Raw genomic sequence first — 27,789 nt, 5'->3', positions numbered from 1 at the left:
GCGCACCTGGACCCGACCCCGCCTCCGCCGCTCATTGGGCGCGCGAGGATGATGGACGTGGTTGCTAGGGGCAACGACGCGCCGATTGGCTGCAGGGAAGACTCCACAAGCGCTTCTCTCTTTGTTGATTGGGGTGCGAGTTGAGGCTCCCGTGGAAGCGAGAGTCGGAGTGCAGCTTGGGGAGACGGAGCACCGGGATCAGCAGTGCAACTGTAAGATACAGTTGATTTACTTTGCTAATCGTGAACTATCAAGACGTAGGTAGACTAGAGCCATCGGACCAGGCTTTCCCCGGCTGGAAAGCTGTGGTGTCTAGACTGTAAAATATTTTTCCAGGGAATTTATCCGTTATTCATTGGCTGTAATCCTGAGCACATCTATGATATTAAATGTAGTAAACGTTTGTGCATCATTCTGATTTGTTAGATAATGTACTTTTAATCGCTACAAATATATCTATATATACATATATATCGATACAAATACATATTTATTGTAATCTGTAATATATTAAATATTATAGATTTGAAAGAGAAATCCAGTTACATGTTGTGGGTGTGCTGCAGTGTTCCAACAATTCTGTTCGTATGTGTGCATTTATTTGTGCTATTTGCATGTATGACTGACAACCTTAAATATGACCTACCATTACTTTGAAATTAAAATACTGTAAATTAAAGTGAAAAAAGAAGCAGATGCTAGGACAGATACTACAATAATAACAATAATAATAATAATAATAATAATAATAATAATAATTACAAAGTATTCAGACTGGGTTAACAACAACAGACATACTGACATAATAACATATTAAATACCACAGTTCTGCACAGCTCAGATAAAGGCTGTGTGTTTGGACACAGGAGACATGAATCCATAATAGGAACTGTTTGTTTTCTAAATCCAGATATTCAGTGAAGGAAAAAGCTGGGACACACTTCAATTAAATTGATTAAACAGAAGCCTGTAGCAAAACTTCACTAATTCAATTCCAAGTGGAACTGCTGAACTTTATTTGTTGAAAGCAACTCTCCTTCTTTATTGAGCTTTTAAACATTAAGTTCAGGAGTTTTACACTTATTCAAATTGAGATCCTAGACTTTGACTCAGACTGGGACTTCTGCATAGTCGTCATGTTCCTCTTCACGTGTACAAACCTTTTAAAAATCCGTTTTATGAATAACACATTCATTAGCCATTTTTTTTAGCAACACCACAGGAGGTTCAGTGAATATATTTACCTCCGTTACATCTTGTAAATGTAGATTTCTTTAATGTGTCTTAACTTCAAAACTTTTAACGGCCAATAAAGTTAAAAACAACAACAACAACAAGAAGTCAACATTTGGGTCCAAATAAGCTGTAAAGTAAATGAAGAAGCCTGCTTTGATGCAGGAGTGGCACCACTGACAAATGAACCCTGAAGCTGAGCTTGCTTATTTCACTTGACCGACTCAGATATTTGTTTCTTAAACACACAATAAGTCACATATTCCTCAAAGTGTTCCGCTGGCACATCTGTAGTGTGGAGCATTTTATGTGCTCCTAAAAGATTATTTATGACATTCTAAAGGATCTATGGGACCATCAGAGGAGCTTCAGGAGTATTTACATCACCACAGACATCCTGAAATCATTTCAGGACTCAGATTTGTCTACTTTACAGTTTAATAGTACGGGGAAAAAACCCAAACAAACAACAAAAACCTGTCCGGCTGTTCATCATCCAGCATGAAGAGGGACAGAAGTGAGGATAGAGATTAAGTCCAGACTCAGGCCTCTAGTCCAGTTCAGGGACTAGGGGAGGACAGATTTCCATCCTGACCCAGCTGTCGTCCCCCCAGTGTCAGCTTCATGGACCAGGACTTTGTCCAGAGAGGGGGACATTCCTGGCCGACTGCTGCTGGTTGCCATAGGGAGAGGTAAATGAAACAACAGCAGCCGCGTCACTGCTGCTCCCTCCCCCTCCCTGTTCCTCGACTATCTAAAGGCCTCTATTTAGAGAGGCTCTCTGCCATGGGGACAAAGCCTTCGCAGGGATAAAGGAGGGAGGAGTAAAGAGCATAGAGCCCAGAGAGGGAGAAAGGGGTAGAAAACTGAAAAAGATGAGAGAGATTATGTACGTCCTCAAAGCTGCTCCTCACACTCCACTGAGATCAAGTAAAGAGTGTAAAAAAAAAAAAAATCACAAACAAAAGTTCCCCCCCCCCCCCACCACAGAACGATGCTTCACCTTCCTAACTTGTGGGGCTCGGTATTAAATATTAGAAGGCATTAATAATAATTCCGTCTCCAGATGTGCAATAAAACACATGTTTGCTTGGTTGAGGGCCTTTATAACAATTCAATCAAGTAGAAATGAAGAGATACACAATGGCCACAAATTAAACCTATAAATCAATCCAGACAGTTCAGTATCTGCAATTTATAACTTCTAAAATATGCAAACGACCAAAGCTGTAATTAAACACTTTATTTAATAACTTGGACTCTGTAGTAAAATTAAAAGCCAGTTATAAAAAAGAAAGAAAGAAAGAAAGAAAGAAAGAAAGAAAAAAAACAAAGCAATTATCAAAGAAATATTTTCACCCCCACCCCCCCAAAAAAAAGATTCACACTGTGCACTGGATATAAATTCAATGAAAAATGAACAGGCATGTTAATTTATTCCAAAGGTTCACACGGGGACACACGTCACTCTGTAGCAACACATATAGACTGAGATCTGTCGACAAAACAGGGCCCGTAACGAAGAGCGAGTGCTAATTAAAAATGTTCTCCATTCTGGGTGAGTTTCCTTCAAGCTGAAATGCAACTTTCATTTTTGTCTTCATGTTGCTTTAGTGGCTAAATAAAGATTCCTCATACTGGGGAAGAAGGAAAAAAAGTGAATAAAAAAATAAATAAACGTGAAATAAAATGTACCACTTCAAATGATAAAATGGCTGTCAAATTTTTTAGATTAAATGTATAATTTATTAAAGGCACAGTGTACAACCCAAATCCACCCAAGTGTTCTGATAAAATCAGAAGTTGTAATTAACAGACAAGTTCTACTTTGAATCAGTTTAGTTAGTTGGCACGCTTTCTCACGCAGCCGCTCTGTTTAAAAGGCTGTTATAACCGGGATGTAAACCAGGCCTCCTTTGATGACCAGTTGACCAACAGACAACCTGCTCTCTTACACGTGTAACTCCGCCTCGTCAAGTAAATTTCCCTGATTGGGCCTTTAATATATCTCATTTGAGAGGCTGCTAATCCTTTATGGACCTGAGTCTCGCTGAGTGACAGTTCATGAAGCTGCCGGGATTCCAGTCATACAAGGAAAAGTTTGCAGGCACGGTTCAGTAATTCATTCTGGTAATATTGAACATTATTGTGGCGTAACATTGAAATCGGCCAAATCAAAAGAACATTGTGGTAATTAGGCTGTAATTCAAGGAATTACCACATCGCCACACAGGCTTAAATGGTCGTGTTGGGAGAAACGCAAAGCACATTATTTTAATGGTGTAATATGCAAACTACGGCTCATTTCAATTACATGGTTTAACAATGCATAAATGATGCGAGCCTTGTTATTTGGACTGCAGGGTCCTCAGTTATTCAATCACTCAGAGGGGCCAATGTTAGGGGCCATGCCGCCTCCTCTTCTACAGTAAAAACACAATGCAGAACACCGAGGGTCACTGGCAACCTACATTTATGGGAATAAAAACGAACAGAGGAGAATGTAAGCGTTAAATTAACAGTAGGATAATTATATGACCCATGTGCTGTAAAGATTCAATTTCTAACGCTCTAATTAGGCGACTGTCTCCCCATACATCAGCTCTCATCCCTCTGCCAATTTCTCACTAGAAAGCGTCCTGTGAGCGGAAATAATTAGATTTTATGAAGACACGGCTCGTGTAATGAAGAAAATCAAAGGAGGGGCTGGTTAAATATGATATGTTTTTAAAATTATTGATCGTTCCACCCACAGTCCACTGAGTCCCATTTAAAGTCGAGGGCAGTCCAAACTGGAGCAGAGGGGCTCCAGATTGTGTCTGACTACATTAATATAACGCCTGTCTGTAGTAGAGACGTAGTCCTCTCAGCACATCTGTCATAACTACAGCCGGTCTGTTACAGCATTCATGCTTTACATCGCTGACATTACTGCAAGTAGAACAGTTGCTTTCATTCAGTTCTCATCCGTCCAGTACTCTGGATTTATCATTCCATCGATGGCTCTGCTCAGTGTCAGGAAATTGGGAGGCAATGCCCCTCCACCCTACTATTTACTTTGACTGAGTGACTGAACATGGAATACAATAGTAAAAACTGTCACTTAATTTTCATTATTTGAAAAAAAAAAACTGCCTTAAACTGCGATACGTACAACGATTGTTCCAATTAATTTTCTGGAACTCGACTAATCCACTGGCTGTTTCAGCTCTGAGCCACCGTTGGACAATCCCTCGGTGTGGAGCAACTCAACAGGAGATAAAGGAGGAAATAATCTCAAATTCGGTGCCACGAAGATATAAAAAGATTAATTGAGAACAATTATGACTAAATGGATAAATCCATACCCTCCGTCACAATACATCACACAGCACAAAACTGAAAATAAAGAAATTGAATCAATCACATTTCAAATAAACAATAGCCTAATAATAAAAATTCAGATATATATAGCATCTTTAAAGAAATCCAAGGACGCTTTACAAAACAGCAAAACAAAAGATATCCTGATTAAATGCTGCTTTGATAGAACTGTGGACTGCTGCTGCAAACATAAGAGGCACAACATTCAGTAGTTTGCATCAAGCACTGATCAGTTGGTGCCGTGATAAGAAATGTCATATCGTTGATGTTTGATTTCAGATAAGCTGTTCAGATATCAATCATTCGTTTCTGAGGCCTGCTGCAAATCTTACATAACCACAGCCGACCCACACCTTTCATCCCTACTGTAATTCTTGTGTGCATCAAAGAGAGGGAGATTGACAGGCTGTATGGGCGGATTAATGCAGCGGCTGATGACGACATACTGAGCAGAGAGGAGACGAGTGAGAGAGAGAGAGAGAGAGAGAGAGAGAGAGAGAGGGAGAGGGAGAGATGGGGTGAGAAGGAAGAGAATGAGAGGAAAGTAGAAGTGGGGAGTGAGAGTTAACGAGAGGGAGAGCATTAATTGTATGCATTGTGCCATGGCTCTTTTGCTGAGTGTGGCTGTCGATGTGCGGGCGCTAACCCCTCCAGCAGCCCGCCGTGATCTGAGCCAGCTCTCAGACTGCTGTATTCCAATGCAATTAGGCCACTCAAAGGCCTGCTTAAAGCTGTACCCCACCACACACACACACACACACACACACACACGCACGCGCACGCACGCACGCGCACACACACACGCGCACAGACCCTCAGATAGCAACAACCCCTGTGGGTCCCCTCCATTGTAGCAGGGAGGTGTATTCTGTCCCTCTTTTTGAGGCCTTGGATGAAGAGACCACCCCAGGGAGTAGAAAAAAGGGAGGATTACCTCTCTTTCTGTGCCTTTCACTCTCTGTCTCTTTATCGTTCTCTCTTTCACCCTCTGCCCGGTGTAGGAGTTCACCTCGAAAGTCTATCAGTTCAGGCAGGCGCAGAGCTCAGCTTTGGTTTGCTCCTCTGAAGACACACAACTTTGAGGGTTTTTTTTGTTTTTTTTTTGTGTGCGCGTGTGTGTGTGCGAGGAAACAGAAGAAGAGGAGCAATGAGGCAGTTCTGTGATAGATGTCGTTGTGGGACTGCTTTAGCAATATCACTCTCCTTTCCCTCTTTCATTATTCATAGAGTCATACATTTCAACAAGTGGCGTGGGGCGTGTAGCTCAGTAGCTCATCCCCGTTGGCATCAGTGCTGCAGCCTCAGTCAGGCCCGTCTGTGTGCTGTATTAAGAGAAAGCTCTTCTCGATAGCACAGTTCTCTTGGCTGCGTTTCAACGTGCCTCATTCCCCAGAAAGCATTTAAAGCAGATTACCAACCTAACGCTACACCTCCCCAATAAGAGAGCAGGAGGAAAAAAAAAGCCTGGCACATTAACACCTGCAATACTACTCAATGGCATCAACAGATTAACGAGATAATCCACACAATGAGGTCTTTGATTCGTGTGGTTTGGCAGGCAGTAATGCCGGGCATAATTTCAGACCCAGCACGGGAAAACCTGGCAGAAGCAGTTCCCTTTTTTTTGTTTTTTTTCCTGTCTTTGCGTCAGACGAGCTTTTGAAGAATTTTAACTTGTGCATCTGGCATGTTTTGTGTCTTCCTCATCGGTGAAATAACCTGCTGGCTGCTCGTGAGGCACATGTGAAGGGGAGGAATCACAGGCTTTCTGAAGGGTGTTTAAACAGCAGGGCTGAGGAGCTCCCCCACCCACCCCACCCTCCTCTCCTCACCACCACCCATTTTTCTGCATAAGGACGTGCGTATAAGAGAAGCGTGTGTGTGTGTATGTGTGTTAGATCTCGTGATCCCATCGCTCATGTGCGGCTCGATTAGCCCCACGTGTCTCGTTCGTCAGACGTGGAGGCAGAGCAGATGGCAGGAGATGCACCGTGTTACCATGCTGCGGCACTATGTAACGCTGCTCTAATTGAAACATCAATACTGGCCTGTCAATACAGTACTGCTACTTTACAAAACACCACTGTCTCGCCCTGCTCTTGACTTGGGGAAAAAAAAAAAACGTGATTACATTTTTGTTTCTTCCTTGATATATTCCAAAGTTTCAGAACGACTGCAGAGTAACTTTTTCCATCAGTTTCTGGTGTTTTTAATATCCTAATTTGAATGAAACTCATCAGTTGATTTCTGTTTACAAAGTATTGAGGTGGCAAAGGAAGCATGCAACAAAATAAAATAAAAAAAATCATCTTCTGCATCTCCTTTGTGGCACATTTTTAATGAATTGATAAAAAGTTGAGGGAGTTCGCGTGGCTGTGATCGGTAATTTGATGTTATCGGAATTCAGTGGAGAACAGAGAGAAATTAGGCGGCTAGGAATTAATTTGTTATTTGTCCAACTCAATGAGGAGTGACACAGCCCCTTTAATGAATGGGTAATCCATTTCTTACTGCGCTGAGCTGAATTCACCCTTCAATGAAGTGGAAAAAGACAAACACATCTTTCACTAACCTTTGGAACTTCTGGAGGCAAACGAGCAGGGGAAGAGAAGTGCTGAGATGTGCTTCTGAAACTATTTGTTTTCGGGGGAATGATTTCTGTGTGCGTATGTGTTTGTGTGGGCGTGAGAGTCATTGAGTTTCAAAACCATGTAAGTAATCCACAATAAATAATCTCTGCTGACACTGAGACATGCCGTCCAAGTACTGTACGTGGAATTGATTCAAGATCAACTGCCTTGCTGCTCTGTGGAAAGTCTTTATTTGATCATGGTTCATGTTTTCTTCCTCTTCGGTTCTCTACCGGCTGTCCTGGGCCCTCCTCTGCCTCTCAGTTCAGTTGCTCCTGGATCTGAGGAGTCTACCTGCTGCACCTGCCTCGCATCAAGACGACCACCTTCGAGGATCTGCCTGGGTAAGGTCCGGATCTTTGGTTGCCATGATGAAGTTCTATGAACCTCCTTCAGAGCAGCAGGGAGCACATCTGGACAACATCTGTCTGTAATATTAAAGATATGTGAAGAAGCTGCAGAAGCACACAGTAGAAAAAAACAGGGCTGCAGCTAACAATTGTTTTCATTGAATCGACAAATAGATTTTTTTTTTTTTACTGATCAGTTCATGATTATGTCTGTAAAACGCACAAGGATCAGAGGATACAGAAAAGTGTCACGTTCACGTGTGCATTGGTATATTTCACAAGATACAGATATTTTGTTAATATATTTGTGCACATAAACACTTTGACTTGCAATATAGTTTCCGTTCCTTTGTGTTCAAATAGCAACATTCATTGTTTGGGCGAGAGAAAAGTCAGCACAGAAACAACCGTCGTACCTGCACAGCCGGTGTCGAAGGCTTGCTGATGGTCTGATTAGCCAACACCGTGTCTTCAGGGCTCTGTCACATCTGGCTAATGGAACAGATGTTGGCTATTAAGGACAACTGATCAAAATGTAGATGTCATGTAAATGTATACTACCACAGGTCCAGGTTCTGAGGATGAAACTCAGGATAATGAAAGATCATTTCAAGGGTCATTGAATCTACTGAATCAAAGCGGAACTCTGGCTGCACAGCGCTGTGCTTTGATTAAGTTTGGAAACACAAAAGAAGAAAAGTGATACAAATCAAAGCAGCAGAGCCTGAAATGCTGAATCTTGTGGCTTCGTTCAGACCGCAGGCAAATCTGCTTTGTTCCTGTTCACACTGCTATTTGCAGGCGATTAAATCCAATTTGATGTGTCCAGACATCACCAATCTATCGACGAGACTTAAACTTAAGGTAACAAACTTCCATGGAGAAATGGATTTGAGCATCAGAGCATCCAGACTGAGACGCATTTGTAAAAAAAAATCTGATTCTAATCATGTTTCAGACTTACCTCCAAATGTATTTTGGGCTGTTCAGACTGTGGAACATTAATCTGGATGCAATCTATATCTGCCAAAATCTGATTTGGACTGGCAGTGCCGTCTGTGTCGTTCGCAACCCATCTCTCTGTAGAAATGGTCTGCCTTACATTTGTGTCTTGTTGACAGATTGGTGATGTCTTTACACACAAAAAAACCCTCTTTTACTCACTTGCAAATAATACTGTGGACACAGAGAGAGCTGATTGTAGAAACAAATCAGATTTGCCTGCAGTTTGAAGGAGCCCAAATATGAATTCAACTCCAAAAATGTTGAAATACATTTCCCATAATGGCGTATTTATGTTGGAATCCACCCCACGTGGTAAATAAACGCCCCAAACTTTCAAACTTCATTCTCCATGTTTGTACAATCAACTAAAGCTCCTCAAGAACAACAGTTGAAAACATGCAAATGTTTCACAGGCTGACTGGCGGATCCCATGGCAATTAAAAATAGGTGTAAAATCAGCGTAGTGTCCCTTTGATCTTATTCTAATAAGCCATGATTTTATTAGGAGATGTAGTGGTGCATTATTTGTGATGAGACTCCTTGAGGACCTCCGTCTGTTGCACTTCACACCAACACAACTTGCAGCAGAGGCTGTGGGTCCTTTGACATTCCCTCCCCCTCCTTGTGAAGGAAACGAACATGAGAACACACACAAGGCATGAGAAATCAACTGGCTTTTCTCAAGGAAAGAGACAAGGACAAACAGTGGAATTTGAAATCAATCAAAAACTGGCTCTGTCCATGGGAGCCACATTCAGGCGCCGGTGAAGATTTGATCTAGGCTCAAATTTTCATTGAGTGTTAACATCTCAGAGTTGTGAGGAGTGCGGAGCCAGCAGCTTACAGCAGGGGTTTCAGTGATACAATATTTTACAAGGCAAGGGGAAGTGGGAGCGCGGCAACAAGCGTGAGCGTATACAGCGCTTTCAATTATTTCTCACAGCATTCATGAAAATAGAAGCACAGCGGGGAGTACAGTGTGAACGACAAAACTATAAAAAGACATGGAGCGAAAGAACTCCCTAGCTAAAATAAATGGCGTTGTGTGCTAGTGAAGGGCTGAAAATAGAGCGCGTCTCTGGAACCAGAGGAATAAGGACAGAGTGGCGGAGTGTACTCAGGGTGAGCTGTGATGGAGCAGAAACCCGACTTAAGTTTAGATTTAACAGAATCCGGAAGATATGGTCCTGCAATGGCGGGCCTCGTGCAAGAATCACGCGCTCTGAGGCAAGAGTTCAAGGACACTCAATTTAAGACCACCATGTTGATGGTGAACATGAAGTTGTGCTTTCTCACAGCGGCTATGAGCGGAAGCATGTCCTTATTGAAATGAACTGGTGCTTTAAAAGCGTGTCAGTAAAATAAAAAAATAAACCGGATCAAGTGTCCACCGTGAATCCAGCCAGTGCCGTGAGGTTAGACAGAGCGGCTGCATGCTAAAATGCTAAGAGCCGCGTGTGCATGGTCCATAATCTTGAAGAAGAATCTTGCCATATTTTTCCGTTGCCGCCATACTGCCGTTCGTATTGGTAAATTCTTATTCTTTTAACTTATTCTTGACAAAAGGCATCAGTCACCCTCAAGTTCGTCTTTTACCGCATGGGTGACGTCTAAGCGAACAACAATTGTCTCTGAACGTGAGAAATAGGAGCTTTTTACAGGAATTTGAGGACACTGATAGTACGAAGATCTCCATTTCAACAACATGCACCTACTCATGAAGAGGTGGTGTTCCCTCAAGCTGAAACAAGAGACTTCTAGGAAGTTTGCGCTGAGAATTTGGTTATATAAATAGTTACTCGCGCCAAGGAGGGAATCCCTCTGGTGCTGTTTGTTTCTTTAATGGCAGTTTACACAAAAACCATGAGGTGAGCACAGCTGGTGGAGGGGTGCAGCATGGCCACGGAAGAGCCCTCACAGATCAGTTCAACACAGCAAGGTTCGGCTGACGTTGTCTGGGCGGAGGCATGCGGTCAAATAAGAAAGGAAACGAGACTGATGATAAGAATAATTTTTAAAAAATGAGTTTGTTGCATGAGACCCACTGAGTCATGAGTGACGATTAATTTGTTAAAATTTAGAGTTCTGCAGTTTTGGCCAACATTCCTGTCATTACGGTTACATAATAAAGCGCCAGTCTGATTGCCTGACTGTGCTTTTAGTGATGGAAGCCAAGCTGTGCTAAAGAGGAGAGATCCTTTAAAGTCTTTCAGATTAAAAACTTCCGATGCACAGATTGCCCATACATTCAAGCAAAGAAACCCTTTCTGCTCTCGAGCTCATCAACTGAAACAGATGACAACCAGCTTTTGCTGGAGCGGGTCTCTCTCTTCTCCTTCAGATGAGAGAGAGAGAGCGAGAGATGTTTGTTTCCCAGCCCCTCCACCGTCTCGGTGGGACGACCCTCCCCATCTACCAACCCCCCCCCCCCCCCCCAACCTAATGGATCAAACAAAGGACATCATTTGTAGGCCAAGTCTTTTTCTGAGCGTCTCTCCTCAGCTCTGCATACCAATCCAATAGAGCCCAAGGAAAAAAGCCATGCTGTGGTACGTGTGCGTGTGTATTTGTGCATGTGTGTGTCTGGGCCAGGGGTTGGAAGGTCTGTTTGCCTCTCCGCCAAGCATCGATTTATCCTTTTCTCCAATTTATTTCTCCTCTTTGCGTGTACAATCCATCCAGATCCGCCTCTAGGGGAGGAACTTGGGGTAAAGACATTGTCAGGCCTCATGTCATCGTCTCCGTATGGCAGCTCAAAACTCATCTACAAGCCGGAGGACTGTGCACCCCTGCAAAGTCACGTCAGCAGCAGCAGACAAAGCTACCTGTCGTGGAGCGGCACCCTTCTGGAAGGGCTGTAATTGGCCTGATAATGCAGCATAAAGGACACAGATAGAAGGCGTCAGTGATTGTGAATTATATTTGTTTCACTTCAAACACTGTGCTGAAAGATGATTAAGTCGACCACAAAATTTCAAAGGGGAGTTAAACCCAGGTCTTTTTTTCTGCAGTAATGTAGAAGCTACAATGAAATTTAATTGTTTCTCATAATCAGGCCCAGACTCAGTGTTGTGAGCAGATATGATCAGAATAACAATCTCTCAAGTCCTGATTCACCCATCTGATCCCTATCTCTGTCTGTATGATTCTGACATTTTCAGATGTTATTACTCAGACTCAAGGATTTGTATCCTAAAGCCTTGACAGTGATTACAGCGTTGAACAGAAATGCTGCATGTGCACAAATCCTATCGTTGCATACACACACACACACACACACACACACACACACACACACACTTGTGTGTGTGTGTGTGTGTGTGTGTGTGTGAGGCTCTATGAGCCATTCCTCAGTGTCACAGTGAGCGACGCCTGGCACATCCCTACACGTGAAGTTGATCAATGCAGATATGTCCAGGGGGAAATTGAAATCCATAGGAAATTAGGCGGCACCAGTGATTTATTGGAATAGTAAATCACAGCATGTGTGATGTGTGAAACGTGTGCGCTCTCACTCTGCGTACAGTACCTTGTGTCTGGCTGGGACGGAGATGTCAGCAGCTTGCTCTCTCCCTTTGGTAGCCCATTTAGTCAGGTGCAGAGGGGGGTAACTCTCCCTGTGGTACAGGCTCGCTTTGAGGGACAGGATGACGCAACACCATGGACCCAATGCTCTGCAGGGGACCTCCTCAAGTAAAAGAAATAGTCAAAATACAAGGATGTGTTGAAAGAAGAGCACGGCGCTAGTTTCATTAAATGATACTCCATCTTTTGATAACGTGTGCTGGTTCAGCAATAGTCTTTCCATGTATTTACATTCATTTATTACCTCTCTACATTTCATTAACAGTGGCGGAGTTTGTCATTCTTATTCTGAATTCAAATTGTCTTCACCTGCACGAGGGAATTACTGGAAACAGTGCAGCATTAACGTAATTTTGTTTCATTGATAATGGCCTGACTGTATCAGAGCTTTTTTTTTTTAAAGTTAATTCAAATTTTCCGCTGCATTAAAAGAATTGTTTTATTTACATTATGCTCCTACTGAGGAATGTCATGGTTATGTCCTATAATAGGTTTAGATATCGGGGTTGTCGAGCACCCCGGCTACATTACCTTGAATTTACAAGAAATTTAAATGTTGAACATTTTTAAAAGCATGCAATGGGCCTTTTCTGTTCAAATATTGCAATTTAATATATAACAAAGGTTAAGTGAAAGTTCATGCGACCTTTCATACTGTTGGTGCATGAAGAAAAAAACCCTAGAAACAACATAATGACTTAAAAAACTTAAAAAAACAAACTTTTCAAGCATTTCTGATGAGTGCAAGAGAAGCACTGAAACGTCTCGTGAAGACAATTAGCACTTGCAGTGTAAATGGAAAATCAAACTATATCTTGAAATTCGTCAGACTTTTGTGCATCTGAACACACAAACCACTCGCTCACAGCCGCTCTCCTTGCTGTTGTTTTTTTTTCTATTTTCAGGTACACTGCTTGTGTTCTAGTTTGTTTTTGTCCTGTTTTAATTGCTTCTTCTTTTTTTGCAGAGAGGAAGAAAAGACAACAACAAGGCGGTGAGGGCTGCAGCTAATGGAGAGGCTGTAATTGTGAATGGAGGCATTCATCTGGAGACGTCGTCCGTGAATTACACCGCACAATACCCAGCGCCAGGCTGCTCAGATCACCAACGAGTCACCAAGCACACTCACTCACACTCACACACACACACACACACACACACACAGCCCTCAGATCACTGTTGTTCAGAGGAGGAACGTAATCACTGCTCCACAGAGAGCAAGACATCGAGGAGAGAAGGAGGAGAGGAGCTGGTGGGGTGGTGGGGAGAGGAGAGAGAGCAAGAGGAGAAAAGAAATTAGACAAGGAGAGGGGCTGAGGCGGATGTGGGCTGGGAGGGATGGGGGGGGGGTAGGATGGTGAAATTGATGTTTCTGAAACTGATGTTACCATTTGATTTGGGCCACAGAGCCCAGGAGGCAGATCAGATAGAGCCACACACACACATACACACACACACACACACACAAACACACACATATGCATGACAAACAGCGCATGCAAGCAAACACACACAAATGCATGTGCAATCCCTTACACACGTATTCAAGTAACCCTGTAAACAAAAACAGTTTGACACACACACACACACACACACACACACACACACACACACACACACACACACACACACACACACACACACACACACGCAAAGATGCATCTTTCTAAACATTTAGAATGTAGTTTGCCAGAGCTCAGAGGACCTTCCTACAGTAAAAATCCACACACATCCTTCAGCCAAACACCATTAAGCCCAAACACACAGAAATACAGCTAAAAAAGACAGAACAATGCATACGTGGCAGCACTGAAACCCTCTCATCTCTGTGAGGCGAGACGAGGCACCTGTCAGCGCAGCGGCTCCTGCTACTACAGAGAAACATCAGGAAACAACAACTCAATTAAACACACCATCCCTGTTCAATTACTGCCACATAATCACAGCAATTTACCTTCACTTGCCACACAGCCACCAAATAAACACACACAGGAGCAAGCACACACACAGAGGCAGGAAACCACACACACATGGACATGACTAGATCACAAAAGACAACTGAAGCTGGAGGTTCGTCCTACACATCATGAGTGTAAGGCTCACTGTGTGGTAACTAACTGCAGGGGAACTGGCATGAAGAGACATGGAGGATGTTGGCAGAGTACGATGCATGGATTTAAGATTTACATTTGCATATATATGACCATATATAACAGAATTATCAAGTATCACAGTTTCTCTCCAGGTTAAGCAGTATGTTATATTTTAGCGTGTGCATAAGAATATTAAACAGTTGTAAATGACTAAAACTGTTCGTGACCAATTTTGTCTTGCAGCAGGAATCAGACACAAAATAATCTATCAGCTATACTCTGTATGCTTCAGTATGTACCGCATCCAGTTTTACAGTTCGTTGAAATATGAACGTAATAAATGTATCTTGATAGTACACAGCTTTGTTGCCTTGTTCCTAATGTTCTCTGGAAATGAATGCAGTCTTACAGCACTGTGATAAAACCATGATCAGAATTACTGACAACATTCAAAGTAAAATATCCTTAAAAATCAATGCAATTGAAGCAGTTTGAATTCATCTTGATATTTGATAAAATGGTCAAAGTTCTTGAGTGACAACGACAACAAAAATCTCAAATTGCAAAAATTGAAGGATTTAAAAAAAAAACAGATAAAGTATATATGGTTGACACAATTATTAGTGCCTCTTTGAGGGAATTGGATTTAGTGCCTCTAAATAATTAAAAAATAATTAAATAAGACTCACCTGTGTCTTACTCTGTTGGCATGAGCTGAGTAAATAAATTCACAAACGGATGCTTGTGAGTAAAAAGCAGCCGTTTGAGAATGACATTTTATAACCAATAAAAGAAGCCAAAGGCAACAAGACAATGGCAAAGGGGCCTTCAAATTCCTGTGTTGTCACTTCATAATGGCATCAAGAAGTTTCCCTGTCAAACTGATGAGGTGCCCTCAGAACACGGTGATAAGCGGAAACTGGCGGGCTGGATTTTACACCCTCAGCTGCACACTAACCCCTTGTATAGAGACCTGACTTCTTCTGCTGAAGGTCCACAATTAACCCAAACGTTGACCACAAAACAAGACAAGCGTGAGTGCTGCAGTGTCATTATACTTGATGAGATCAGGTCAGGTGAAACCAGCTCTCTGGGAATTTTTGAGCATCAGTTTGCTTTCAACCAATGACATGACAAGGAAAAGAGCATTCAACTTACAGTAAAATACGGTGGAGGTTCCATCAGGCTGTGGAGCCACTGAAGGTATCAAGGGAATCAGGACATCTGCAGATGATCCACGCAGCGTAAGTCCAATTCCCACTGGCCAACCAGCCAACACCCACTTTAGCAGCTTTCACTCACGGGTCTGATCAGCGCTGATGGTTGTGCAAAACCGGGGTGAACGTGGTCACACTTACAATCTCTGACACAAATTTATTCGAATGCAAACATGCTACAAGCGGTCGGAGCTCCACTATTACCAACATACACGGAGGAATGGAATCCTGTAACGAGTAACACGTATGACTTCGTGTCATCTCAACCACAGATTCAACCCATCTGTACTCAAGCTGTGATGCTTGAACATCATTCAGTTTGCAACACGTTGGAAAAAAGCAGAAACAATGTCGCTGTCCTCCATGCTGCTTTTAGTACAGCTACCAAAGCCTGAGGTGCCACTGTCCCATGCCACTTGGAAAACACCTTTCGCTGTTTTCTGGTGTGGTTACGGCATTTGCTGAGTAAAACAGGAAGCATCAGGAAAATAGATTTTTATCAAGTTCCTCATCTCATCGCAATGGTAAAAGGGATCTACTTTTGCAGGTTTACCTGGATCTGAAAGACCCAGGTGTACACAGGTGTGTGCCGTGGGAAAAGGGAGTGAGGTGTTTCACTCAGAGTCAGACAGCCAAGATTGAGGTGGAAAGAGTCTTGGGACTTTGAGCAAGACAATGACCCAGAGCAAACTGTTTTAAACTAAAAAGAACTTTTCTTCTACATCTCACAAAAAATCTTCAAGGAGAGTGTAAAGGTGTCACTGCCAAAGAGCATGACCGCATAGCAATGAAAGACTGACAGAAACTAGAGCCACAGCAGGTGCAAGAGGATTCAACATCGTTTCAAGAAACATTTAGAAGCGGTTGCCACATGATCTGCAGCCTGGATGATATTAATTAACGTGTCCAGCTAAAGCTGAACCTAGCTGCGACACTGTGTTTAAGAACAGAACAGGAAAGGTGATCAAAACTAGCAGTTCTTAAATCAGCTGTGTGCTTTCAACTTTCCAGCAACAGTTTGGGCGGGCCTGGAGGTCTTTTTATAACATGGCAGTGGTCCTTGAAGGAGCTATTTTCTCCGTTTGATATGGAAGACCTTGAGCGCCCTTCACACGGCCTTAACTAAACCTCATCAGCACCTTCTGGATGAGCTGTAACGCCTGTTACAAACCAGGCCTTATCACATCCGAGGCCGACCCTTGCTAATGCTCTTCCTGCTGAACAGGTCCCTGCAGCAAGACACCAAAATGTAATAAAACAGCAGATGAATCCCGTTGATTCACAGCGGCACGTCCAGAAAGCATCCTGTGTAAGGGGCCTGTAGACAGTCACTGGATGTACAATGTACCTATGCTGGAATGTACTGGTAGACATGAGACAAGAGCAGTTCTGTTCCGCAGAACACAACAGATAATCTTTCAAAAAATATTCCCTCAAAGCTACATATGATAACTTAAGGGTAAAATTCAGGCCCTCGAGACACCAGAGGTATGCTTTTTACCAACAGAGAGGGACTTGAGGGGGACACAGATGTCCATCAAAATGGTACTTCCTGTCAATCACAAGCATTTGTACCCTTTTAGGTTGTGTGATAATTCAGTATTCGTCAACTGGAAAGAATTTGTTCTAAACTTAAAACAAAGAACTGTCAACACTAAAAGTCCTTGTTGCCGAGATCTAGAAGAGACTGATACAATCTCACCTTTGTGCAGTGAACATAAAACCAAGTCAGGTTAGCGTAGCTTAGCATTAAGCCTGAAAAGCAGGGGAAATAACTAGCTTAAAACTAATTAACATGTTTCACCTATTCCTGTTGCATCCAGGTGCCTGCTGGTGGTAGGGCCTTATTCAGTGCGCGCACACACACACACACACACACACACACACACACACGCACGCACGAGCGGTAAAAATCTTCTCATCTAACTCTCGGCAAGAAAGCAAATAAGTGCACTTCCCAAAATGTGTTGTGTGTGGACAGCAGATTGACTAACAGCTTGAGCTTGGGTTAGATCCAGGAGCACGGCGAGGGATGCATGGATGGATGGAGAGAGGGGGGAGCAGGGGAGGGGGGGACCATTGATTTCTCAACAGAGAGATCAGCATCTTGACAGAAAGAGACGAGAGAGCAACAGAGCAATACACACACACACACACACACACACACACACACACACACACACACACACACACACACACACACACAGCCTAGTAGGAGTGTCGTATCCCCCTTCCAGTAGGAACACACTGAAGACATACGTGATGCTGTCAGTCAGAAGGCCTATGTGGGTACATGCATACGTGTGTGTGTGTGTGTGTGTGTGTGTGTGTGTGTGTGTGTGTGTATGGACCTGGCCAGCAGCAGCACAATCACAGCAGTTTCTATGGAAATTATGTCATTTCAAAAGCCTGAAAGACTGCGTTGTTGAGAAAGAAAAGTAGACCTTCATGAAAAAACAGAGATGCATCACGCTGTGACGCTGTGTCAGTATGGGTGTTCCAATTGATTGCAGTGATTATTGACTGCACCAGCAGTCGCTGCACTCATCTTATGTGATGTGGATGAAATCATGTCTCGGTTAAAATCCCAGTTTCCATGCAGATAAAGCCTGAAAGAACTGGAAAATAAATGAATTTCCCAAAGACTCCTAACATTTCCACACCACCTTTCAAAACTCCATGATAACCCAGGACCTCAATGACCGGCAGGAGCCCCTGTTGACAGAGATCAACAGGGATGTCTGGTCCAATGTCTCTCTCTCCCAGCATGCCTCAGTGCTTCTAACAACCCTAAAACCCCCAACCGGGATGACGGCAGTGGTGGGTTCATGCCGGTGTGGCTAACGAGGTGTGTTTGTGTGTGTGTGTGTGTTTGTGTGTAGAGGTCACGGGCATCGGGGGAGCTGACACACATTGTGGAGGAGTCATCGGGTATGGAAGGTCCAGCCAGGGTTCACGCTGTAATTACACATCACAGTCCCTGTGGTCAGTGGCCCGACTGACTGCATCGCCCCGGACAAAGAAGAAGAGATGGCAGGTTGTGGTGTTAGGAAGCCCCCCCCCTTTTTTTTTTTTAGTTCTGCTTCTTTTTACCTTCATTTGTTTGCTTTCAGTGGCTATTGTTTTTCATTTGTGCTATCAGGGCATGATTGTTGGGCCTCGGCAGTAACTCAGCGCTCACCTCAGTTTGCATGCGTTCAAAGTAACGCTAGTGGCAGACACTTTCACACAGCGCGCATGGTCCTGTGTGGGTGGTAGCTGCTGGAGAGGATGAGTGTAACACCGTGCAAGGCTCCAGCTGCCTCCTCTTCGTTTGGTCTTGAGCTGCTCCTCACTGAGGCTTGGTGGGCAGTCACCTGGAAGTGTAGAGAAAAGGGGTTATTAAATAAATGAATAAATAATAGAACCGCAGCTAATTATTCAATTACTATTCTTATTTAAGGAAATACTTGGTGGAAGTGTGTTTAGTTTAGTCTGCCTGGGTTGAAATGAATGATAAGAAATCAAAATTATTTTAAATGTTTCAATATTGAGCAAAAACACTGACTGGCACCTGCAAAACAGCTGCAACAAATTGATACCAGGGGAAATTGTGTTCATCTGTCCCCTATACAGTAAGTGTGTGTTTTCATCACTGACACCAGGCTCAGATTGCTTCCTTTTCGATTATGCTTCACGTTGACTTTCTGTACTGGATTTCTTGAACTGTCCTTTTGATGTGGCAATGAATGGGGCAGCTGTCAGTATTTATTTGCGCCTTTTCCTAAGCACCTGAAGGAGAAATGAGAGAGCGGAGAAACAAGAAGAAAAAGGCGGAGGAGTTTGAATGAGCAGGTGCTGCTGAGGCCGTGGAGCTCGGGGTGTGGTGGTGGTGGTAGTGGTGTAGCTGTGGGTGCTGTAATGCCTGCAGGGGAAAATTTAAAAAAAAAAAAAAACCTTCTGTGTTGTAAAGAGTTGGCTGTTATTGGTGATCTGCATAAGTCCTGCGGTGGTGAGAACTTGTGTGCTTGAGACATTCTTTTATCTGTCTACAAAAAAAAAAAAAGACAGACAAGACCAGAGGGGCACGTGGGAAACTGTCCACAGGATGGACCTGTCTATCTCTGAAGGGATCTTCTCTATGAAGGTTTCCGACTCTGATAAGAACAATATGAGCCTGTCATGGGCAAAAGCAAACTCCTTTAGCAGGCGCATGCAATTTACATCCATTTTTTCATTGATATTGTCATAATAATCCTAATTATCATTTATCATCCCCTTAATCTAGTATATTTTAGAAGTCATTCATCATATGGGGAAGAAACAACTGTGATAAAAAAATATTCTGGACTCGAAGAAACCAGTTGAACTGCGAGAGACCACTCCACTGTATGTTTATAATGACAAGTGGAAGAACATCGAGCGGGAGCCAAAACTTGTGGTGTTGAATCACATGACCATGAGCAGTTATACCTCATACCACTGTACATGTGGTACATTTATCCCCGTAGAAGTACAGACCCCGAACAAAAGCCTAGAAGAGCCCCGGACACCAACAACATTAGCTCTGTGTGACCAAAACAGGTCAAAGGTCACAAACTAGTAACCAGTGGATGTCTGCATAAAGGTCAAAGAGAACATTCACATCCAGCACATCTGTGAGAGACAAAGTTCTGATATCACATGACAGGATTCACTTCATTGTGTGGCTGCAGCACAGGATTCAGCACTTCTGCCATGCAAAGATTTCATGTTTATCTTTAAATGAATACTCCTGCACACGTATGTACATTGACGGAGAGGCTGTGATTGTTCTCAACACTCACTAAACAATGTGGACGTATGTAAGTAATGAGGGGCTGTCCTGTGCAGAGATGTGTTCTAAAGTTGAGGTATCAGGTGAGTGTGTCCTCTACATTTATAGTCTTTATAGTGCAAATTCCTCCTGTTTGATCTCACAGTTGTCGTTTCCTTGCTGAGCCGCAGTAGTGACAGCAAGACAAAATGCAAATTTTGTACGAAAAAGATGGTAACTTTGGGAGAAGCTTTGTTTTAACCAGCAGAACCTCGGACTGCATTTGATGTTGTCCTAGACTTCACGAGGGCGACCTTTCACGCCAGTCTAGAAGCAGGAACACCGACTGAGTCTTTCATTGTGCATGTCAGAATGAGTGAAGCCGGCTGTTGGAGACAGACGTGACAAAGTGTAAAACTCTCCTTTGTGGTTTTTCAGTTCACGCAACCGTTCCATTCAAGACTTCTCTCAAACTCAGACATTTGACAAACTTAAAGTGGGATTTGAATGATTCTTAAGTTATCGATAAATACAGGCACTGATTTGATGGCTTTCAGGATATTATTTAACTTGTGTCTCCATTACAACGATGAAACAAACAACTACACCAAACTCATTTTGGTTTATGAATTCAGGAAAGATACCAAAATAAAATCTGCCCAAAGATTTTCTCCTCTATTCAAACTCTGCACCAGCAAGAGCAGCGTGCCAGCTTGTGTGTGTGTGTGTGTGTGTGTGTGTGTGTGTGTGTGTGTGTGTGTGTGTGTGTGAGTGTGTGTGTTTGAGTACTCAGAGCAGCCCAGAGGCCAGGCATGGCAGCCCCCAGCCGAGCGCCGCATTGATTTGTTGTTGGTAAACAAACAGCTGGATGCTACAGGTGGATCGATATTCCTCGCATGCCTCCTGGTCTCCCAGCGTGCCGTTCTACTGGGTCGACATGACTCTACCAGGAGTTGCGACCTGCATGAAAACCTCTGGAATCAAATATTGTGAGCTGCCTGATTGTTTTAATTGACCTGAAGTTAAATTTATACAGGAAATTGCTCTCTTGACATTAGGGCTCATGAAATCCATAAATACTAGATTCCATAACTTTGTAACCAGAAGGGATTTTATCCAGCAGTAAAATATTAGATCGTCAAGTTGTATGAGCGTGTCAGTGTCTACGACCATTTGAGAGTTCCGTTGTGGATTTGGATGCAATGAGGAAAAAGACCGCAATGAAACAAATAATACGTGGAGACCAGACAGAGATAAGAGAGGCCACACTCATGGAGAGAGCACTATGAATAATTGGCATTATAATAGGAGGGATGAAGGTCGGCCTAAGCGGGAAAAGGCCAGGGAGGTGTCCCTATGGAGGTGCCTACCAAAACACAGTGGATCGTTTCAGCGGCCACCAGTCACGTAGCAATCGCAGCACTACATGGAGACCAGTTTAGGAAATAAAAGGTACCACAGAGGTTAGTGCTGAGACAACCATGATTTAAATGATTGGCGTGATGGAGCCTTGCGACATCATCATTGGTGATGACAGGCAACATTTAAGACCGATAGAGAGTGGAGCCCCTAACAACCCTGAACAGGATAAGGGTTTGACGAGGGGTGGTAGGACATTTCTGCCGAGGGACTATGGATGTAAATTAGCATTCCTGCTATCTTCTTGCTAAGTGCATTAACATCATGTATTTCTATATATAGTGATGTTAATTGAAGCGCGATGTCCTTATTCAATAAAAACAGGAAGAAAGAAAGACAAAAAATTGCATCTAGTGAATTTGTTCTGGGCAGCACGGTGGTGCAGTGGTCAGCACTGTCCCCTCACAGCAAGAAGGTTCCGGGTTCGAGCCCCAGCTGGAGCACGGGGTCTTTCTGGGTGAGTCTCCATGTTCTCCCCGTTCCTGCATGGGTTCTCTCTGGTACTCCGGCTTCCTCCCACAGTCCAAAGACATCAAGAGGGGACCAGGTTAATCCAGACTCTAAACGGACCGTAGGCGTGGCTGGGAGAGCCAATGCTCAACACTTCCTGTTTGGAATGCAACATTTTATTGCTCATTACCTTAAAAAAAATCTTGGGTAATTTAAAATCTTTTCATCTACAGTGCACTATCGGAGCATTTTTTTGTTATATGGTCAATACTTCAGATTGACTGATTGGCACCAAATCTGGCACAGACATCCTGGGGGACAGGACAAAACTTACAGATGTCTAATTAATCAGATCTGCTTTTGCCAAGATAATCAAAGTTCTAATGGATATCTGCTTTTTATGCAGCACTGTTTGTTCCACTGTTGCATTTCATGGGTTGTCAAAATTTTTGATGGTGTATATAAATTGTATATACATAATTCTGGTTTTGCCAAAACCTTGTGGCCAAATGTTGCAAAATGTGGACATGACAGGACATTTTTGACAGTATGAAAATACATTTGATGGTTTGTTGTCATGACCATCCATAGATCCTCCATGCAAAGCTTTCACTTGGCATCTCCAGAGGAGTGTGAGCAAATACACGGACATGAGGTTTAAGATTTGTAGATCATGCACATGGGAATTACGAGCTGAAACGCATCTAAAAATGTTGATGTACAGCGCCAGCTATTGGTGGGTTATGTGATGTGTGATGGTAATACCAGTCACCTCCTTTGACATGGTTTTACTGAAAAATTTTGACTTTCATGGATATGAAATCACATGACAAAGTTAAAAAAGAAACAGGAAAACCACATCAGGTTCGATCTTAAACAAGTTAAAAAAAAACATATAAATATAAAATGTGAAATTGTGAGGAATCTTCACCTTGATGTTAGTCAAAGTAGCTAAATAAATATGATAAGCAGAACGAACGTACAAAGTAGTATGAAATGAAAATAGGGAATGAACAAGAATCCTTCCATTTTCTTCTGCTTATCCTGTTAAGGGTTGTGGTGGTGGGGGGGCGGGGGTGGAGCCTATCCCAGCAGCCTTCGGGCGAGAGGCGGGGTACAACCAGTACATGGTAGGGCCAACACATATAGACAGACAACCATTGGCTCTCCCAGCCACGCCTACGGTCAATTTAGAGTCTGGATTAACCTGGTCCCTCTTGATGTCTTTGGACTGTGGAGGAAGCCGGAGTAAGTAGAAAGTAGTATGATCAGCAGAATGAATGTACAGAGTAGTATGAAATGAAAACAGGGAATGAACAAGAATAGTTGAATAAATTTACTTAGTTCCTCTCCACCAAATACCTATCAAATTGTATCACACAAATAATTTAGGATATTTTATACAATGAAACAGCATGATTTTATCTAATAAATCACTAATTCAATCCAAAACTGCAGCTTATACATATATGTTGCTAACTCTGAATGCATTCAACCATGAATTATATTTTCCTCTCTGCAGCCTTCAGATAAGTGATCAAGGTGGCATCTGGGGACCAGCAGGGGTCTCTGAGGGGGTTCCTGAGGTCCGTAGCAAATTGACCAACTGCTAAAAGTCCCCATTTTTTTTTCACTCATTGAAGTTAGACTACTTACGTAATGTATACATGTTGTCAGTTTGATCATACTGCATATGAATATAGATCACATCAGCTCTTCTTGATGTTTGGAACACAAACATAAAAGACAAAGCAGTGCAAAAAACATCCCCAAAGCAATATAGCATAGCATAGCATAGCATAGCATAGCATAGCATAGCATAGCATAGTTTTTGTTAAGCTAAGGTGACCAACCCTCTCTTTTACACTGCTTTTAATCTATTATATATGCTGTGTTTCTGATTGACTTGCTCAGATTATTAGCTTGTTACTTCATGTTATTATGTGTGCTTTTGATTGTTTTTGTCATTTGTTCCTCTGTGAAACTCTTGGCGTTTGTTGGTCCGAAACTCGTGGGGGATTTGAGGTGACGTCACAGAATGAGTGAGTGAAAAGATACATAAAATAGCCTTTTTAGACTGAAAATTGTTTTTGTGAAATATTCTGCAGCCTATGATAGTGATACAATTCTTCTTGGCATAGATTTTATTGAGTGTGAGAGAGTATGAAAACTATTTATCAATGAAACTAATGTGAACTATAAACTTCAAAAGCTATGAGAACAGTTCTTTAACCAGGGTCCGTAAAACTATAACGCTTCAGGTTTTTTTCACATTTTTACAACAGGCCCAGTTAGTTCAGTGCAGTCATGTAAATAAATATGAAGACAATATTGAATTTATTATTCACGAAAGTGCAGGGAGCAGAGCACTCACTATTTACTGCTGCCAATTTTTTGGAGTAAAATGGTAACAAGTAGAACTGAAGTAATTCGTTTTTGTCATCAAATAGCAGCATAATGAGTCGATGTACAGGTAGGTGGTATTACCTGCTTGGCATTGCTGCCTGTCGCACCTCCTCCGGTGCCCATGGGTCAGCTGCAGGGTCGTCAGCTAGGAACCACCATTCATCAACGTTTCGCTCCTTTAATCACTAGAACGTCTCCTGGTGGCGGAGCAGTGACAGGGACATCTCAGTGTCACCCCCTGCAGTTGATGGGTGTTGTTGGGGTTAGTTGTTATTTCCCCAGCTCCTGTCCTTCCTCCTCAGCTAGATCCAAAAGCTGCCCTTCTCAGCCTCTTCTGCCAGGTCTTTGGTGGCCTTCCTCAGCTTCCCTCCAGCCACTCCTGCGTCCCTCAAGAGGTGCGTTGTTGATAGCCCCACGTACCCTCGGCAGCCAACCTCCACTGGGTAGATGGTGGTCTTCCAACCGGCCTCCCGGCACTCAGCGGTCAGCTCAGAGTACTTGGCCTTCTTACGCTCAAAGGCGGCCTCTATCCCTTCTTCTGATGGGACTGTCAGCTCGATGAGGTGCACCGCTCTTGCTTTGGTGGACCACACCACGATGTCTGGGCGGAGAGATGTTGTGATCTCCGTGGGGAACCTTAGTTGTTTGTTGAGGTCCAACCTTATGTCCCACTCCTGGCCAAGGGAAAAAGGCCTTGATGTCTCTCTGGGCCTGATGTAACTGTGTCCATCCCCTTCTGTGATGAAGCTGGTGTGGTTCTCTGCCGGTGGTGGTTCTGTGCTGCTTTGCCCTCCAGCACCTCAGCCAGTTTCCTCAGGACCTGGTCGTGGCACCATCTGTCAACCGGGAAAGTGCGACCTTGCAGCCTGACAGGATGTGTTGGAGGCTTGCATTGGGAGCACTGCAGAGAGAGCAACATTCCTCATTCCCGAACCACTGGTGGAGGTTTTGAGCACAGGGAAGCGTGTCGCAAGTTGCGTGAATAAGGAAGCTGATCCTTAAATACTTTGAGGGTTTGATCTTCATTCTGGCCCATGACATCAACTCGTCCAGCCTCCCCAGCAGTCGGGATGTACATGCTGCTGTCTGAAGGAGGCTGGTTACGTCGTCCATGTAGCTCCTCAATGGGGGTAACCTCTGACCGGATGGTAGTTTGATTCCTCCAACCATTTGCCTTGCTCCGATGAGGATTATCTCAAAGGCTGCCACAAAGAGGATTGGGGAAATGGCACAAAGGCTGCCACAAAGAGGATTGGGGAAATGGCAGACCCCATTGCAATTCCCACTTCCAAATGCTGCCACTCGGTGGTGAAGTCTTGGAGGGTAAAGCATATCTGCAGGTCATTGAAGTAGAGTGCTACCAGGTTCTTGATGCAGGGAGGCATGTGGAAGAACTCCAAGGCCTAGTTGATCAGCTGATGTGGAACCGATCCATATGCATTGGCGAGGTCAAGCCACACGATGTGCAGGTCGATCTTCTCCCGCTTGGCCTTCTGGATCTGGTCCCAGATCATCATAGAGTGCTCTACGCACCCTGGGAAACCTGGGACACCTGCTTTCTGGCAGCTGGTATCGAGGAAGCCATTCTCTAGCAGGTAGCTGGTCATCCTTCTGGCCAGCACTGAGAAGAAGATTTTCCCCTCTACATTCAGCAGGGGGATGTTTCTGAATTGGCCGATGTCCTTGGAGTTTGCTTCCTTTGGGATGAAGACCGCTACGGCCCTTTGCCACTCTGATGGAATGAGCTGCTTCTTCCAGACCATTCTCATTAGGTACCATAACACCTCTAGTACCTTGGGGCAGTTCTTTTAAAGCTTGTAGGGGACTCTGTTGGGGCCTGGTGCTAACGAGGACCTTGCCTTCTTCACGGCTTGCCTGACTTTGCTGAGCTTGGGGGGCATGATGTTGAACTCAGTCATTGGTGGCACAGGGCCAGGCACATACCCTGGTGTTCCTAGCGGGACGTTTCTCAACTTGTCGCTGTACTGCCTTTTGACGTGCTGTTCCAATTGCTCCCTGGTGATTTCAAGCTTTCCGGACTTGTTGTCCTCCAACAGTTGCCTGGCGTGCCTAAAGGGATCCTTGAAGAAACTGGCTCGCTCCCTCTGCTTCCGTTTGCGGATGCGTTCCGCTCTGCGGAGTCTGGAAAGCCTTTGCCTGACCTCATCCCACAGGACTTTCAGACCTTCTCTCTTTGCATGGGGTGCCTTCCTCCAGTTCTTACAGAGTTGCCGGCGTCTTTGCACAAGCTGGGCGATCTCCCTTTCCCTCCTCCCTCTTTCTCTTGGGGCAGTCCTCTGCTTGGAGATGATTTGGCCAAACCTGTCTTTGCAGGTCTGGTATATTATGAAGTTAGTTGTCAAGATATTATTTGCAATATGGATTTTGTTGACTTCAGATTCCTTTTTTTACTGCAGATAATGTCTGGATGAGTGATTGGTCTGTTGCTTTGTGTTTAAACAGAATAAAACTGGCTGAAGTGACCTGCCTCAGTTATGAAGCCAAAAAAGCAGCTTTTTAATCACAGTTCTAATTTTGACTGACAAAATGATTTGTACCCTCAAAGCGCTGCTTGCAACTGTATATTCTTCATGCAAACTGCTCTCGCTGCAAAAGGAGGAACCAAAACGAAAATAAATCAACTAGTTGTTTTATCACTGGTGTGATAAAATAAATGATCTTAAACTACGGTGGAACAAAAAGTGTTAGCACTCCATGCAGAGCTCAAACCAGAACATAAAGGCAGAAGAAATGAAACTGATTTATAGACAAGAGAGAGACAAAGAAATGAGGGGATTAGCAGAAACCGGGGAACAGAGGGGAAGGATTTCAAAACCAGAGAGAGAAAATACAGAGAGGGAAAAAAAAGTAGGTGGGGGGATTAGTGATGGGTGAGAGATGGCAGGATATCGAAATGGGTGGGTGTCAGAGAGAAGCAAGTGAGACCCGCTGATAGAGGATGAGACTATGAAGAAAAACAAGTTCAGAAAGAGAAAGTGAGACAAAATTGTTGTGGGACGAGCAGGAAGAAGATGGAAAGATAGTAAAATAACATGACTCTATCTTCCAAGAAAAAAAAAAAAGACAACCTATGGCACCGTGGTCTACACCGACATCCACAACCCACAGACCCAAGACCGGTTCCATGGAGCTCATGGTTTTAGCAAAAGTTAATGTGTTGACCTGACATCAATAGAGATGGAATTAATTAAGTCAGTGCTCCTAACCTGGAAGAATCAGCATGTAAACAATCTGAGCTGGTCA

General features: G+C 43.5%; 2 long non-coding RNA genes across 2 annotated transcripts; one reads left to right on the top strand and one right to left on the bottom strand.

Annotated features, from left to right (window-relative positions):
* Nucleotides 1-145: 145 nt before the first annotated feature.
* On the top strand, nucleotides 146-13,484 carry LOC147253855 (uncharacterized). Its single transcript, XR_015118605.1, has 3 exons — nucleotides 146-6,454; nucleotides 7,491-7,570; nucleotides 13,134-13,484. It is a non-coding gene; the product is annotated as an uncharacterized LOC147253855 (long non-coding RNA).
* Nucleotides 8,008-18,772, bottom strand: LOC147253854 (uncharacterized). The gene is made up of 3 exons (XR_015118606.1): nucleotides 18,658-18,772; nucleotides 12,111-12,266; nucleotides 8,008-8,068 (listed from the first exon to the last, which is right to left on the bottom strand). It is a non-coding gene; the product is annotated as an uncharacterized LOC147253854 (long non-coding RNA).
* Nucleotides 18,773-27,789: the final 9,017 nt, after the last annotated feature.

This window comes from Aulostomus chinensis, chromosome 11 (genome assembly GCF_037954235.1).
Source record: "Aulostomus chinensis isolate RoL2024-O1b breed Wild chromosome 11, RoL_Achi_v1.0, whole genome shotgun sequence".
NCBI lineage: Eukaryota > Metazoa > Chordata > Actinopteri > Syngnathiformes > Aulostomidae > Aulostomus > Aulostomus chinensis.
This window is presented reverse-complemented; position numbering and strand designations above follow the sequence as displayed.